Source organism: Centruroides sculpturatus, unplaced genomic scaffold, assembly GCF_000671375.1.
Source record: "Centruroides sculpturatus isolate CEXI.00-Female unplaced genomic scaffold, Cexi_2.0 scaffold877, whole genome shotgun sequence".
NCBI lineage: Eukaryota > Metazoa > Arthropoda > Arachnida > Scorpiones > Buthidae > Centruroides > Centruroides sculpturatus.
This window is the reverse complement of record NW_019385282.1, coordinates 343,608-352,924: the sequence shown is the minus strand read 5'-3', so window position 1 is coordinate 352,924 and position 9,317 is coordinate 343,608. Positions and strand designations below refer to the sequence as shown.

Sequence of the window (9,317 nt, the reverse complement as noted above, 5' to 3'; positions counted from 1 at the left end):
TTTCTATGAGGCATTATGCTTTTCTGTGAAAATGAACTCAAGCGGATCATCTTCTATCTATTTATATAAATAAAAATGTAATGTTCGTTTGTTCCTACCGATTCCTTTGAAATTTTGACACAACGCTGCATTCGAATACGCACGTGTTTTTATATAACATACGTGTGAAAATTCCACCCACTGAAGGGAGATGGTTAGAATTAAGGCTTACGGTAAAAAACTCTGCTTCTATTTATACTATTTTAGATGCGGGTTTTTGCGTTTTAATAGGGTACGTCAACAGAATGTACACTAACAATCAAACAATCAAACAATCAAAATGCCATTATTTTGAAAATAAAACAAGGTAATACAGTATTAACTGCGCTAAAATCATAATAAACTTTTTTCTTACTTTCAGTTCTGCAAACTTTTTTATTGCATCACTTTGTGAGATAAGCAGGAGGCTGTAGGGGGTTACCCTATTAATCACTTAATCGGCACAGGCTGGCGAAGCCCGATCTCGACGTCGACGGATGGCTTAGGAGGGCAAAAAGTGAGTGGGGAGTGCGTTTGTAAGCCGGCAGGCGTCCTTCCAATGACAGGAGACAGGTTTAACAAATAAACAAAGCATTTATTAAAATAACAAATCTTGATTACAGGAGGCGATAATAATATTACGGTTAAATGCGGTTAAATATGAGCTAACTATCTTACAGCTAACAGCTCTGACAGCTAAGTCTATCCTCGAAGAGAGAGTTCACAAATCTCTAATAAAATTACCTCTATGAGGAAATGAATGACGTGAGTTGAATGGTCGTGGGAATCGTAGCCGGTGCAGAACTGTCGAATGACGATAAGTATGAAAGTTCAAAGTTGTGGTCTATCTTCTATCAATGTCTTCCTTTCGGTGGGTTATGGAGACAAGATGCACACATTAATGAGTATAACTTCCTGTGGATCGCCTCGAACTTCCGGGGGCTCGCGCTTTTATACGTTTGTGGTGAGAAAGGAGTCACGTGATCGTCATCTGTTGACATTAACGGTGCCTTTTTGACACCTATGTATCAACTTTCCCACCTAATTGTGAAAACAAACGGTCACCTGCGATATAATTCTCACTAAGATAGTTATTTTTTTACCGGAGTTGTTTACAATATTTTTTTACGACAATTACGTAAAAATCGCGGATCTCACATCTTGATCAGCAATTCCGTGCACAATTGCCAACATGGCCAAACCATTATGACGATTTTGTGTAATAGTTCTTAATTAATTTTAACTTAGAGAAACTCCTTTCACCAATTGCTACAGTTATTGGTATCGTTAGCTATATTCTTAATTAAAGCAATAGTAAGATTTGGAGCAAAATTTAACTTTGTAATTAAAATCAGTACAGTGCTGAGACTTTTTTTTTGGCCCAAAAGCGCAGATATTGCTGAAATTTTTTCGGCTAATTCTATCCCATTTATGTCAACAGAATCACCACCAGTTAATTGTTAGAAAGTCTATTTCAACTTTAATTATAAATTAGTCCAAAAATAAAACGTGCGCAAATAATATTTAAACTGATACACGTAATCAATTAATATAAATTTAAAAAGTTTTATTAAGTAAAATTTATATACACGTCTAATTGTTCAACATAATTATAATTGTAGCTTAGACATATACTAACTGCGATATTTCCCTTTTGTTTGTATTCGGGTGTCCAGTGTTTACATCCACGTTGCTGGCGAAAATCCATTATTTTTTGGTCAGAATTTCATCCTCGGTTGAGAGATTTCAAACGACCGAAGACGGTGCTAAGTTGTCACCGTCGACTTTAATTAACTGAAGTGGAAGAACACGTCCCTCGTAAGCGATGACGAAGGACATGTATCATTCCAAAAATTCCCAGCAGGAAAGGGAAGACGCCAAACCGCCATTAAAAGTCACATCCGGTCATTAGGTCAAAGCCAGGTAAAAGTCCACATCCGGGTAAAAATGTCACAATCGGGAATAAAAGTCACATCCGGGTAAAAATGTCACAATCGAAAATAAAAGTCACATTTAATAAGAAGACCTCGGAGATTTATTTCTTCCAGAAGAAGAAAATCTTCTTCCACCAAGGCTTCTTTTTCCTCTTTTTCAGGATCGATTTACACTCCCCTTCGACTCCTTCCTCGCGTGCCTCTCTCTGCACCGACCATTCCGGAACTTCTGGATATCTCTGTTCCAGGTAGTCGATGACAGACGAGGTGCTCTCATCGGGAATGGTGACAATCACCCGTTTCTTGTCGGGTTCCTTCGCACCCTCCAGCACTTCTTTCGGACGCACGCGAATCACTCGAATCGAAGAGGAAGACGTTCCTGATGTCGAGGAGCTTTCCTCCGCACTCTCTTTTTCAGAGGTGTTCCAATTCTTTAGCGCTTTAAAATTGTCCATCCTGCAAACAATAAAAACCGAGTATTAAATATTGTAGAACGAACGTTAAATTAAGAGAATATTAAAAAATCATAATGTAAATACGACAGAAAGTTTTAGAAAATGACCGTTTTAAGTATAAGAAAAATGAATATAAAGTTGTAATGGAAAATTATCGCTGCTAATTGTGATGAAGTACCTAGCAATGTTAAAAAAATACCTAAATCTAGAACGATCAGGGTCTAAACTTACCTAAAATAATGGCAAAAACTGCAGCAAAACTCTCCGAAAATACTCGAAACAATCGCATTCGAACAAAGCAACAGACAATTGTCGAAATTCTATTGTTGCGTGGCGTCTCAGTTTAATGCTAAAAATATCGATATTTTGACAGAATTTCGATTTCGAAGTGTCTTTCTATAGAAACGGACCATTTTGATTTTTGTCTGTAGTCTTTCACTCAAGCCCACAGAGACGAGGTGTAATCCATTTTGTTAGAGTTAGGATCATAAACTAAATTCTATTTAATTTAAATTGAGCTATGGTAGAATCTTTTGGAACTGTTGTTTCTATATTGTTGAACCCATTGTAGATCTATAAATGCTCACTGTCCTTCCTGAAATTGAAAACTTTAATATTTCAAAATTAATATAAAAATTTGTAATTGTCGCTTTTATTTCCCTGTAAGGTTAGATTTTATTAGAACATATTGCACTTAGATGGCTGCACTCAAAGAACTGTTTAGGTTGTCTGTAGGAGCCGACATCTCCGGAAGTAGTACTGTTGTATTTCCAGGAAGCGCGAATAAACAGTAAATTGACGAAGAAAGAGATTCATACGTTCTTAATGACATAGGAATGTGCAAGACAACCGATGATCGCTTTAATCGTCATGATTAAACAATAAACAACAGCACTTATAATAGCTTAGAGACTCATTATGTACTGTACTTCTTAAAGTATTGTTTTTATCCTAATAAATTATTTTCTAAAATTATTGTAAATGCATATTTAAGAAAATACAGCATTTTGTGTTTATCTAGTTATGTTAGAAAATGACTATTAATCAGTTATAATCATTTGTTATTAATTTAGCCGATACTTAAAAGCAAAAATAAGTTATTTGCTGATCTCTTGGTTTATACATAAACTTTCATAGATTTCTCTGCTTTGCATAAATACAGTATGTTTGCACTTTACACTATTAGAAATTTATACAGATTACATTTTCATATTATATCTATGAAGCAATCATTGTTAAAGTAGACCTATAAATTTTTACTGTCGTTTGTCCATCTCCTGTCTTTACTTAATCGAGAGAACTGAGTTATATAGATGGAATTCGAGAGGAGGTATGGAAACTGTAGGCACCGGATGCACAATGAACTACAGTAGAACCTCGATTATCCGGACCTCGATTATCCGGGTTTTCGATTATCCGGATTGTTCAAAATAAACAAAAATTTTACGAATTTGCTGATTTGCACTTGGCGAATTACGATACTGTTTATGTACGTGATGGAATGCATAACTTTTTTTGTTTCAACAACGTCTCACCCAGCACAGTGGTCGTAAACTCTTAAATATATTTTACGTAGTAATAAAAATATAACTTGACATACGTATTTATAAATAATTTATATTCAAATTACATCATTTCTATGACCAAGGGCGGCGTAAGGCATGGACGACGTGGGCCACCGCCTATGCCTCGCGGTCCGAAGGGCCTCGCGCCTCGAAGGTTTATGCATTACTTAAAAGCCGCGAACGCGACGAAAAAATTTTACTCGTCATGAAACAATAAATAGTTTGTCAAATTTTTATTCATAAAAATGCAGTTTCAACTGCTTTTTATTTTATAAAATCCGTCTTCTTGCGCCACCAGAGGGCCTTTTAAACAATAGGTAGTCTGTTAGCGTTGGTCAGTAGTAGTCCTAATTCAATACGAATGTCTGTTTCTTGAAAATTTGATCACGATTTAAATACATCATTTACTTTTAATATTACTGATATGTCATCGAAAAGAAAACGTGTTGTATTATCATTAAAAGACAAATTAAAGTATTTGTTTCGATTATCCGGATTTTTCCTTATCCGGACTACCTTCATTCCCAATTAGTCCGGATAATCGAGGTTCTACTGTATATACGAACGTTTGGTGCTAATTAATAGATGACCAGCGTTGAAGGAAAAGTATGATTTACAGGGAAAATTCACTACTAATTTTAGATGGAGAACGTATATTTTAAATTAAATAAATTATAAATATGATTAAAAATTAACTTGTGGCATTGTGACTAAGTCACAATGCTAAGACAAAATTCCTCATTTTGTCTTGAAAAGGGGCCAGTATGGTTAAATTGAATTAAAGTGCCTCTCCACAAGATAAAGGAAGAAAGAAAGAAAGAAAACTCACAGTTTCAAGACCAGAATCCAATTAAGAAAAAGAAAATTGACAGAATTCTGTAGAAATGCATTCTATAAATTATGTTGTTTTTGCTGTACTTTAGGCGAGATTTCCGATTCACAGGTACTTAAGAACTTACCTGATATAATCATTTAATATTTTATATCATTAGTATCAATACATAAAACCTTGGTTCTTGCTTTCAGAAACATCAACGAAGATTTATTTAAAAAAAGCTATGAATATTGAAGTGAGAACTGAGAGTTTGATAGGGAACATTTTTATGATTTTTAGTCAATATTTTAGAATATTTTAGAGCTGTAAAAATATAGAAAGTTTATTTTTCTTTTCATCTTTACACTTCCTGTGAGTCATTTCAGAAGTGACCTTGATCTTTCAAAAGTGAAAGTATCACCTCATAGTTCCCTTAGGAACAGAGTGTGAAAGAAATCGTGACAATCCTCATCAGTCTATCTATTCTGTATGTAAGGTAAAGATCACCTCTTTACCGCGCTTTTAATTATGTATAGGTAAAGCCGTACTTATAGCTACAAGCTATAATTAGCTTTCTGATTACGTTTCGTCCTTATTTTTGTGCATCGATTTTGGATTATGAAAGAATGATATGAGAAGTCTTTCATTCAAGAAAAGTTTTTTACACGACATCTCCAGGTAACGAATGACATAATTGTAAAACTTTATGGCCGCGAATAAGTGTAAACTTTCAGACAGGGCCTGCTCTAGCCGTTACGTCGCTTCGGACAAAAAGACAAATTGCCGCACCTTAAGAATATATATCTAGGGGAGATCGGCATGTTAAGCTTTACTTAAATTTTGTGTAATAAATATTGCTGTAAACTGAAAAAAAAGCTTTGCATATTGTCTATTGCAATGTTACCTTACTATAGAACTGGTTAAAATCAGTTTGGAAATAAAAATAATTAAAATAATTACAACTTTACAAGAAGAGAGAAATTGACGAAGTTGCCCCGGGTATAGGGGCAAGATCGGCAACTTCTCTCTTTTTGTAAAGTTGTAATTATTTTAATTATTTTTATTAAAGTTGCCCCTGGTATAGGGGCAACAGTAATGGGGCAAGATAGGCACGTATATAAAATTATGTTATTAACAATGTATAAGTTGGAATTCACTATTAAAACAAAGAAATACAAATCCAACACCCATTTAATATTATTACAACGAAATGCAAGTTCAAAGACATATATACATGAATAACAAATGCAAACATGTTTTCATTTATCATCTGTTTGATTTTTATCCTTTGCTTCTAATGTGGCTTTATGTTGCCGATCTTACCCCGCTAGTCATGATTTCGAAACATTAAGTACAACCCTGAGAACAGAATGCCAAGCCACGATCTGGCCACGTGAATAAGTTGAAGTTACATCCTTCTAACAGGAAAAGTAACTTTCGTTATCATGGAATTATAACAAAACCTGCCAATTCAATATAAATGGAAAAAAAATATTATATGGAATTGAACGAAAATGAAAATTTGCTTGATAATTCAACTACGCTTGTTGGAGAACAATAAAAACACTACACTCAACAAGCCACCAATAAAACTCAACTGCCTAACCTATAACCAAAGTCTCCTTTTAATTTGTTTTTTAAAAAACGCGCTTGACAAACTTGCCCCGCATGCCGAAGTTGCCCCGATCTCCCCTATATCTATACTAATATTATAAAGAGGTAATGTTTGTAAGTATGTAAGTAAGTAAGTTTGTATGCAGCAGGTAATCTACGAAACTACTCATCCGATTTCAAAAATTTTTTCACTAATTTTTAGAATGGAACTTCAGGGTGGACATAGGCTGTATATTATTCCGTTAAACATTCATATAAATTAAAAGTTATAATCTAGGTTAAGGCTTTTATGTCCAACAGATGGCGCTACGAGTACGACGCCCTAAGTTTGCTTTTCTGTGAGGCATTATGCTTTTCTGTGAAAATGAACTCAAGCGGATCATCATCTATCTATTTATATAAATAAAAATGTAATGTTCGTTTGTTTCTACTGATTCCTTTGAAATTTTGACACAACGCTGCATTCGAATACGCTCGTGTTTTTATATAATACTAGCAGGTGGGCCCGGCGTTGCTCGGGCAAAAGTAACGATAACTAAGATAAAGATTATTACGTTACAGTCAACCTTACCCGTTTTCACAGAATGCAAGAATTGGGTCTCTTTGTTTCCAGACTAATTAGAGAATTTTTAGATGGGTCTAAAAATGTGTTCGATTTCCCGCAAAAACGAAAAAAACTGCATCTGCGTATTGCACGTCGCTTTCTCTTAACAATTCCATTGTTACGTAACATTTCCATTGTTGACACTTCCATTGTTACTTAAAACTTTTATTGTTACTTAAAACTTCCATTGTTACTTAACACTTTCATTGTTACTTAACACTTCCCTTGTTACTTAGCACTTCCATTATTACTTAGCACTTCCATTGTTACTTAACACTTTCATTGTTGATGGAAGTATTAAGCCTTAATCCTGTCCCTCTCCCCCGTGGGGAGGAATTTCAAAAAATCCCTTCTTAGTGTGCGTTTTCGTGACGTACCCTATCTGTGTACCAAATTTGAACTTTCAACTCCTAACCGTTTGGGCTCTGCGCTTATTATTATTATTATTATTATCATCAACCCGTCTCGATTATATATTAGATACGTGTCAAAATTCCCCCCACTGAAGGAAGATGGTTAAGATTAAGGCTTGCGGTTAACGTAAGAACTCTGCTTCTATTATACTATTTTAGATGCGGGTTTTTGCGTTTTTGATTGCGTTTTAATAGGGTACGTCAACAGAATGTACACTAACAAGAAATTTTTCGAAAAATTTTTTCCCACGGGGGGAAGTGTTATACATTTATAATAGATACATTTTGAGCCACAACAACGCGTGGCGAGGTCTGCTAGTATATATATATATATATATATTAAACTTTTGTTGTTTGTTAAACTGTCTTCCTGTCTTTCTCGGAATTCGCTTGCGCCACTAACTATAGGTGGCGTATGAGTCGACTAAAATGGCTGCCACAAAGGGTATAGCGTGCTTGTCAACATAGACAACACACAAGTGACTCTCGTTTGTAATAACTTCTCTCTCTTGTGTTTTAGTGAAAACGTTTTATCCGCAATCTTGTCCGACATAAACAACTACGAAATCAACTAGGATTAAATTAATATCATAATTATTTCAATTTGTGACATTTTAGAATATGTGGGTGATAGAAAAAGATGTCTTATAGAAGGAGAGGAAATGCTAAAACAGATAATTTGCTGTGGCATTAAAGAAAAAATATATAAGACAGATGACGAGGATGGTTGCCCAGTCGAAATAAAAATTTTCGCTCTCTGCTTATCTAGTACTGTTTCAAAGAAACCTCACGAAATCACGTTAAATATAAAATGGAGATCAGAACTCAATAAATATTTGATGACATCTATTCAGTGTACTTGCATAGCAGGAGAAGCAGGGTACTGTAAGCATTCAATAGGGACACTGCTTCATGTAAACAGGTAAAACACTCAAATATTTAACTAATAGGTTAGTTGTATTGGCATGAAGATATAAACAAGTACTTTTCTCTTGCAGGTATGGTAATACTTTAGAAGATCTGAGTTGTACTGATCTTGAGCAGTANGTCTAAAAATATGTTCGATTTCCCGCAAAAACGAAAAAAACTGCATCTGCGTATTGCACGTCGCTTTCTCTTAACAATTCCATTGTTACGTAACATTTCCATTGTTACGTAACATTTCCATTGTTGACACTTCCATTGTTACTTAAAACTTTTATTGTTACTTAAAACTTCCATTGTTACTTAACACTTTCATTGTTACTTAGCACTTCCATTATCACTTAGCACTTTCATTGTTGATGGAAGTATTAAGCCTTAATCCTGTCCCTCTCCCCGTGGGGAGGAATTTCAAAAAATCCCTTCTTAGTGTGCGTTCTCCTAACGTACCCTAACTGTGAACCAAATTTGAACTTTCAAGTCCTAACCGTTTGGGCTAGTATCCATAATGTATGTAGAAGTTTTAATCCTGTCTCTCTCCCCCGGGGGGGAATTTCGAAAAATCCCTTCTTAGTGTGCGTTTTCGTGACGTACCCTATCTGTGTACCAAATTTGAACTTTCAACTCTTAACCGTTTGGGCTCTGCGCTTATTATTATTATTATTATTATCATCAACCCGTCTCGATTATATATTAGATACGTGTCGAAATTCCCCCCACTGAAGGAAGATGGTTAGGATTAAGGCTTACGGTTAACGTAAGAACTCTGCTTCTATTATACTATTTTAGATGCGGGTTTTTGCGTTTTTGATTGCGTTTTAATAGGGTACGTCAACAGAATGTACACTAAGAAGGAATTTTTCGATATTCCACCGCAAGGGAGAGAGACAGGATTAAGGCTTACTGTGAAAAACTTGGCTTCTATTATACTATTTTAGATGCGGGTTTTTGCGTTTTTGATTGCGTTTTAATAGGGTAC

At 35.0% G+C, this 9,317-nt stretch overlaps 1 long non-coding RNA gene across 1 annotated transcript; it reads right to left on the bottom strand.

The window, feature by feature from the left end:
* Positions 1 to 1,570: 1,570 nt before the first annotated feature.
* Positions 1,571 to 2,864, bottom strand: LOC111637150. Its single transcript, XR_002758644.1, has 2 exons — positions 2,639 to 2,864; positions 1,571 to 2,408 (listed from the first exon to the last, which is right to left on the bottom strand). It is a non-coding gene; the product is annotated as an uncharacterized LOC111637150 (long non-coding RNA).
* Positions 2,865 to 9,317: the final 6,453 nt, after the last annotated feature.